This window comes from Lates calcarifer, unplaced genomic scaffold (genome assembly GCF_001640805.2).
Source record: "Lates calcarifer isolate ASB-BC8 unplaced genomic scaffold, TLL_Latcal_v3 _unitig_4616_quiver_3595, whole genome shotgun sequence".
Taxonomy (NCBI): domain Eukaryota; kingdom Metazoa; phylum Chordata; class Actinopteri; family Centropomidae; genus Lates; species Lates calcarifer.
In genome coordinates this window covers 1-7050 of record NW_026117007.1, presented here as the reverse complement: position 1 = coordinate 7050, position 7050 = coordinate 1, and the positions used below count along the sequence as shown (strand labels likewise).

Below are 7050 nucleotides of genomic sequence, written 5' to 3'. Positions count from 1 at the left end.
TCATAGACGCTGTCTCTGTGATCATCGACAATGTCTCCACGATCGCGGGCAATGCCGTCAAATCGGTGACCCCCGTCTCCGCCGATTCTATCGCAAGGTCTCTACGAAGCATGGGACAATGTCTCTGATCACGGACAACGTCTCTCTCATCTTTGACAAGGTCTCTGCGATCATGACAGCGTCTCTGATCGTGGACGATGTCTCCCTCATCCTCAACAGTGTCTCTCCGATCATGGACCATGTCTCAGCGATCGTGGACGACATCTCTGTGATTGTGGACCATGTGGTGGACGAAGTGGTGACACCTGGAGGAAATCAAAGAGAAACATACAAAGGAACATGATCAGTACACTACTACCTATTCCTCATCAACAGTTTAACCATGAAAACACAGAATATTCAACGTGACAGCTGAACCACAACATTTAACAAACATTAGAGGCTGTTTCAGGAAATGAACAGTTGACTGTCATCACCTCCTGAGGAACCAACAACAACAAATATTTGTGAAGAAGTAAAATGATTATTAATTGTGTGTGTCTACCAACTAATCACTGAAGTAATCATGTATGTTCCTGTGAACTGCACAATAATAAACACTATCAGTTAAGTCAGTTTTTGAATGCAGGATTTTAACTAGTGTTGTTTGTTTTACTTCAGTATAAGTCTGAGTATTTCTTCCACCACAGACGGCCACATACAGAATCATTATGTCACATTTCAACCTTCTTCTTAATAACACGTACTTAAAATGTCTTTGTTTTGTGTTGTTTTTGATTAAATAAATGTAGAACTGGTCATTATACTGTAAAGATATTTTTAAAATCACCCTCTGACCAGCAGTTAAAATTAACATCCTTATGAACAACTCACATGAGACATTTTAAAATGCACCAGCATTGTTTGGCATTTTGTGACTTTCAGTCAAATAAAAGAATATTTCAGTTACATCATTGAAGATTCTTTAAAATGGTCTTAAAACCTCATCTCGTTCTCGCGAGCAGAGTGTATCATCACACGCCTAATCATTATAGCTGAACCAGAACATTCTCCAAATATTAGTGGAGTGTTTCAGAAAATGGACTGTTTATTGTCACATATGACAAGAAAAATTAAACACGTCCTTAAGAACCAACAACAAAGTAACTAAAATGTTTGCGGCTCAAACTTGAGAGTTAAGCCTCAAGCTTGAATTTAACATAACTGAGTTCACAGAAACAAAGAAGCTGGCGATAAATGTAAAATTGCCAAGCATAGGCGCAAAATGATCACAAGGACATGATAATCAGACATACAGACTACTAAACAGTTACCTGGCCTCAGTAAGGTGTCCACAACTCATGCCAGGGACGCTATAGTCATAGAAACACACTCACACTTTAACCCACGCAAATAAAGACGACGACAAAAAGGGAAAAAAGACCCATTCACTGCTAATGCTAACGCTGCCGTCCAAGAGCTCGTTATGTTTTCACCGTCCACATTAGGGGTCCTCAAGTCATGTCGGGGACGCCACAGTCGCGGAAACACAAACACAAACGACTGAAAATGGAATTAAGGTCATTAGATGCCAAAAAAGAGAAGGCTAATGCTAACGCTCGCTGCCAACGGAAATGATAAAGCTAGCACCTAGCTAGTTTGCCTTACTTCGCGTTGTAGTGTATTCAGCGTCCAGCTCACTCGTGTTCACCAAAAAAAAGCGGCTCCAAAGCTTATTTTAGTATCCAGGCTTCTTCGGTATTTAAGTTTTTTAACAGTACTTACAAACCGAGGCAACACTTCAGACCTCGGTTTTAGTCTGCTTTCCGACTTTGTTTCTCCGCCTCTCGGAGCTCCTCCTACAAGGTCATGACCGATGACGACACGAAGCCACACGGTGCCAACGCTCAGCCTTGCAGCATTTTTCCCAGTGGCTGCTCGCGGTGCTGCAACGAAAAATCCCCTGCGGGCCAAAAAGCATTTTCCCATAGGCCGCCATTGTAAAAAAGACGCCTGTAAAATTGTTGACAGGACACCTCCAGCTATAAACAGTCAATTATCACTCTTTCTATTTATATTTTAAGCAATCGAGTTTTAATCTTTGTTAAACTTTTCAAAGTCCACAAAAGTCACGTTGCATTTATCAGTCACTTGTCAGTCTTTGGTCTCAAATTTGATTGTGCCTTTTTACCAATATATTAGCCTAATCAAAATTCAGGGATATAACACTGTAGGTGATTTTTCATAACTCCCACCATAACAGTCTTTGTTCAGGGTATTTTAAATTCGTAAATCATTTACCTTATATGTGGTAGTTTAGGAGATCTGTGCAGTATCTCCCTTTTTAGTTTATTAAGTCTGTTGTCTATTCAAAACAACCACATTTATTTATTTATTCAAGACTTAAATTGTCTTAGTGCAGTAAATACTCATCATGGAGAAGCTCATGGGTGGAGTTGGTGCTGGTAATGAAGTGGGACCTACAGTACCACCACCTAAAATTCCTGCGGATGCTGATCATCTTCTCCTCCATCGCCCACATTTGTTCAATTAGCTAATTAAATATCTATATCTCTTCCCCATAGACCAGAGAGGAAAGTGTGTTAATGGAACTTTGACAATGATAGAATCGCACAAAATTGTATTTTAAGTTGTATGTATAATTTAGCCCAGATTCATTTATAGGCGTGCTTTGCACGTTGCAGCATCTTGTCCTTTACATCTCTATATGGTCATGAGCTATGTAATACTGTTAGTAAATATGTTGCTGTTTAAGATAAAGGTATATGAATGAGGAAAATGCATTTGGTATTGTTTTGGTCATAGGAAAAAGTTGACAGAAACATTTTCTCTTAGGTGATGTCAAAGATCAGTTAGACTATGGCTGCATAAACTGATCGAAACATTAGCCTATGTATTATGTACTGAATTCTTGCCAGACAAATAACAACAAAAGAAAAGTGGTTACTTCTGTCCCTTCAGGTGTGTCAGGTGTGGTAGCTGCTTTTTGTCTTCTTGGGTTGAAAAAGTAAAAGATTTAGATGACAGATTGGTCAGCAAGCTCAGGTGTTGGAGCATTTGGCTATTAAATGCAGCACTGGTTGCTGCCAGCACTACATCTGTGGCTCCTCCACATGTCAATGTGTCCTTGAGTACACTGCACCCTGAATTGCTAAATGTAACACACCTAGAACAAAAGTGTCTTACACATAAAAAGAATGCAAAAATTGTGGCTTTACTGTTAAGAAAGCTTTCCCTCAAGAGAATAGCATCATGGTGCTCAAGCACCTCTAATTAACATGAGATAGTTAAGCTGTTAACCAGTCACACATTTCAACATGTAATTTAGTATTCTTCAAAAATTTTTATTGAACAAAAGTGTTTCAATTCTCATCACGTTGTCGGTGATACAGTACCATAGTTGGATCTTAACGATTCATATATGCACCTCATCTTATTTTGAATATATACATACAGTGGAGACAAGAATTAAATAACAATGCTCAATAACATTCAGATATATAAGGACCCATGATCAACACTTCCATTGGTAAACAAATGCACATAGCAAAAGAAATAAACAGGACATGTTTGGTAGGACTAGAATCATTTTCATTATAAACCAGACGGTATATTTGGTTTCTTGACAGTGAAAGATGACAGTTTTTAGGAACTGACCGTCCGTTAAGCCCCACATCCCTCAGTTACGACTGCTATGCACCTGCTGTGCCTAGTTTCAAGCCCAGCTACAGCTGGACAGTTGCTGTTCAGAAGAGGGGTTAAGCAAACGGCCAATAGGCGTTGCTGGACTGGCTTCATAAACTAATAACTAGTATTTTTAAATGTGTGATTCATAAATGTAGAGTTCCCTAGTTCCCTAGTTCCCTAGTACTTTTGGGGTCCTAGTCAATCACTAAATTGTATAGATTTTTTGTGTAAAAGACAAAATTCTCTGTAATCACAAGATAATATTATCTTTGACAAATACTACACCTGGAGAAGTACTTTTTCTAACTGCGTTCATTCACAGGAGCTGGAGCAGACCAAGTGTATTTTTTCAAAAGTGTTGCCAAAGAGGTTTTTTATTATTCCTCAGTCAGTATCCTCATGTACATACAGACACATCCTGGAGAACATGTTCATAATATAAAGCATGAGCATAGAGCTATGAATGAATGCCAAGTATGGTGAGAGTGCGGTGCAGACCTGGAGCCAGTAGTATGGGTACAGGGTGGCACATTTGGTTACATTGATAAACATTCAAACTCCACAGGAATTCAGAGTTCTCCCCTATTGCATCAACACTCCCCCCCCCACTGCCTTTTTGAAGTATTACAGAAAGTACTGTATCCAGATTTTTCAATAACATCACTAATAATGACTGGGTCTGTGGAGACAGAAAAGGGGGAATCTGAAAAACTCACAGCAGACACAAATTCAAATGGGGAGAGAAATCATGTAGAGGAATGGTGAAAATTAAAGTAGAGAGAGTAAAAGGCAAGAGAGTGATTCTGGTCACTTTGTGAAGTCACTGTTTGAAAGAGCAATGATTCAAACCTCCAGAGAGGAATTTAAATTAACTCTAAATTAACAAAAAGTCAACTCAGGAACAGGTATTTAAAACAACAACAAATGAACAAAAAAACAATGGCTAGCAATTTGACAGGACAACACCAGACTAAGGTCCCTCAGAAGTTTGAGTCTTCTTTAAACTGTTACATGTCTGTCCCTCTGTGCGGATTAAGAGCAATGGTGTAACCTACAATATGCGTGGTAGTAAGTGGGCATTATGTATGACATCAGGAGGAGAGCTTGACCCCCAACAAGGCCTCAGGCGTTCTGTTAGCAGCAAGTGTGGTCACTGCACATTAGCACATCCAGAATAGAGAGGCTCATTATGCACTGTGCTGCACATGAAGGAAGTGGCTGGGTATGCGCTGTCATAGTGCACAGTCATGGGGTTGACTGCTCGGTGTAGAGCTAGAAAGTGTTTGACCTGGTCGCCGCTAGAAGATGACAGATAAAACTTAAGAGGAGTGATTGAGCATCTGGATGTGGTACAGACACTGCAGAGAGAGGGTTCAGAGCTAAGGCTTGAGTTAAGACAGTTAAGGAGTGGCGTTAGTATTGTGTGTGTGTGTGTGTGTGTGTGTGTGTGTGTGTGTGTGTGTGTGTGTGTGAGATCCAGTGTAGGTGTGAGGATGTGAATCACAGCAGCGCTTTGACCAGGTACAGCTTCTCTCCATGTTCGCTGGTAAAGATGGGGGCTTTCTTGTAATGCTCCACTAGTTCCTCCATGGAGTTGAACCTGCGCTGGCCGATACAGTACACTCCATCTGACAGCTGCACTTTAAAGTGCTTATTCTTACCCACTGCCTTCAGGGACACTGAGAAATCACTGGCTGGAAAATAAAGAGAGAAAGAGTTGTTGATCTGTTTAGAAATATGAGAGTATGACAGAGAGAACGCATGCCATGACATTTAGAAACAGAGTTCTTCCTGCCAGCAGGGGAGTATATTCTCACATTTAAAAATCTGGGCTCACATTTATCAAACTGCAGCATGGGAAACCTGGACAGAAAGGGTCAAAATCCTTCACTTTTATTCCTAGTCCAAAAGTTAGGAATGAAAGCTATTCATAAAATTATTTTTTAAATGGATTTAAAAAAAAAAAAAAAGAACTCGTGACCTCTTAAGATGCAGCGAGGTGAAAACCTTCTATAATATGTTTTGTTTGTTTTTGATGGACTTGTGAACACAGCATTAAACATGAAAAAAGTTATCTGAAGCAATACATGTAACTTATGTAATTCAAAATGTTTGCCTATTGTTTGCAACTGCTGCTTTCTTTTGGATTGATTTTGTTTTGTTGTTGCTTTTGTTTTCTTTCCATGCAACCATCGCTGTGCACTAAATTCTTCCTCCTGTATATTTATGTGTTTATGCTGCATTGTATTGTATGTGTTTCATCCATTAGCAGCAGATTTTCCTCCTGGCTCCAGTTAAGCTTTGTTTTCATTTCAGACAATGTTCAATTATTTAATCACAATTATGTATTGGATTGTCATTTCTTTCAAATGCAAACTGCTATTTAAGAGAGATAAAGAGATAATCATTTCTTAATCAACTTATAAATTGAGCTGGTATAATTAGTTGATTGTCTGATCAAGACAAAATTAATCATCTTTTTTGATAATTGATTAATCACTAATCTTTCAAGAAAAAATGCCCCAAATTCTCAGGATCCAGCTTTTCCAGTGTGAGGTTTTGCTGCTTTTCTCTGTTTATATCACTTTAAATCCTGTAAATAGTCATCTTTGGGTTTTAGACAACTGGTCAGATAAAACAAGACTTACAAGGATGTCTCCTTGCACTGCAGGCAAAATGATTACTAGATTAATTTAGAAACTTCTCTGCAAAAATGGATGATGAAAACAATCCCTAGTTTCTAATTTCTAAACAGTGATCTGTGGGTTAAATTCTTGTTTCTGATTGGCTGTTCCTGCTCCGAGCATACATAATAATCATGTGATGACTTAAAAGTTGCTTTTTAAGAGTAGCTCCACCGTGAGCAGGAATGATTCAGTTCATAAATATATATATAAATATTAACTACTTTTAGCAAAAATACTTAAACACCTGACTTGGTTATTTATCAAACTTCTAATTCTTAGAAAATTAATACTGATCCATAAGATGCAAAAATTAATTTTTAACTTCTATTTATAAAGACCATTATAATTTCTGCTGGGAATTTTGAAATCGCCCCCTTTTTCTCACAACTGTCATGACTTCACTCCACAGACTCACCGATGACTCGCTGTCTCGTATGAGGAAGTCACCTCCTCTCCTTTCTCATTGAGTATACACTCAGCCTGGTGTCTTGTGATGTTGCCGTAGTACCAGTCCCCCCAGCGAACTTCCCTGAGCGTGCCGGTACCACAAAGCGGTTCTGCGGGGAGCCCGACGTAGAGGAGGCAGGCCAGGCCGCTCATCATCCAACACCATCACATAGTTTTTGGGCACCAGGCCCACCATGCCACGTGAGTTCTTACACCTCCACCACTCTGG

At 39.3% G+C, this 7050-nt stretch overlaps 1 pseudogene; it reads right to left on the bottom strand.

Moving 5' to 3' along the window:
* Window positions 1–4626: 4626 nt before the first annotated feature.
* Window positions 4627–7044, bottom strand: LOC108901105 (cytoplasmic protein NCK2-like; annotated as a pseudogene).
* Between the last annotated feature and the right edge of the window lie 6 nt (window positions 7045–7050).